This window comes from Penaeus monodon, chromosome 27 (genome assembly GCF_015228065.2).
Source record: "Penaeus monodon isolate SGIC_2016 chromosome 27, NSTDA_Pmon_1, whole genome shotgun sequence".
Classification (NCBI taxonomy): Eukaryota; Metazoa; Arthropoda; class Malacostraca; order Decapoda; family Penaeidae; genus Penaeus; species Penaeus monodon.
The window spans coordinates 18,298,939-18,299,661 of record NC_051412.1 but is presented as its reverse complement, the minus strand read 5'-3'; the positions used below and the strand labels follow the sequence as shown (position 1 = coordinate 18,299,661).

Here is a 723-nt window from a genome sequence, read left to right as displayed (position 1 = left end):
CGGTTTATGAGGCGCACTTTTTCGAGAAGAGAAGCATGTAAAATTTCCCCAGCTGTAAAAACCGGGTCGAGTTGCAGTGGCTGCCAAACACAAATGCTGGTTTCTTTCAAATGATATTACGAATGCAGACAGAAGACAAATATATTGAAAACAGAGCAAGGGCTATACTTCCAGGTGTTGGAGTAATGAAGCTTTAAAAATGTCAGCATATTTTCCCAAGAGCTAACGAAGATACTGGTGCATTATTTGTTTAGTTTCCTCAGGTAAAACTGATAATGCTGTGTTTTTAGAAAGGGCAGTTTCAGAACGCTAATACATTGAGCTAAATTATGCCTCATCACAAAATATCACAGTAGATGCATACTAGTTTTAGATTTTCCTTTTCGATTACCAAAGCAAATGGAACACGTTGCTGTTGCTGGCAGGAGGTGAAACTCTTAGCATTGCATTAAACATTTTTTTTTGTCAGCAACGCGCGGTGATTGAATAGTAGCTTATATTTTTATTTGTTGTTGCTTGCAGTGTAACAAGGATTTGCTTTTACTGATACATGAGCAAGACTATGGACTTTATTTGTGAGCTGTTAAATTGTATCACTTTTTTATTTATTTTTATTGAATTATTAATATTTTCTTTTATTGCATACATAGGACATACAAGAACTGTATGGGATTGCAGAGTGTCCTCCCCGAAGAAAATTATTAGAATCGTTTTGTACATGAT

At 35.5% G+C, this 723-nt stretch overlaps 1 long non-coding RNA gene across 1 annotated transcript in view; it reads left to right on the top strand.

Annotated features, from left to right (window-relative positions):
- Nucleotides 1-723, top strand: part of LOC119590641 — a 41,546-nt gene that overhangs the window by 19,917 nt on the left and 20,906 nt on the right. The window lies entirely within an intron of this gene.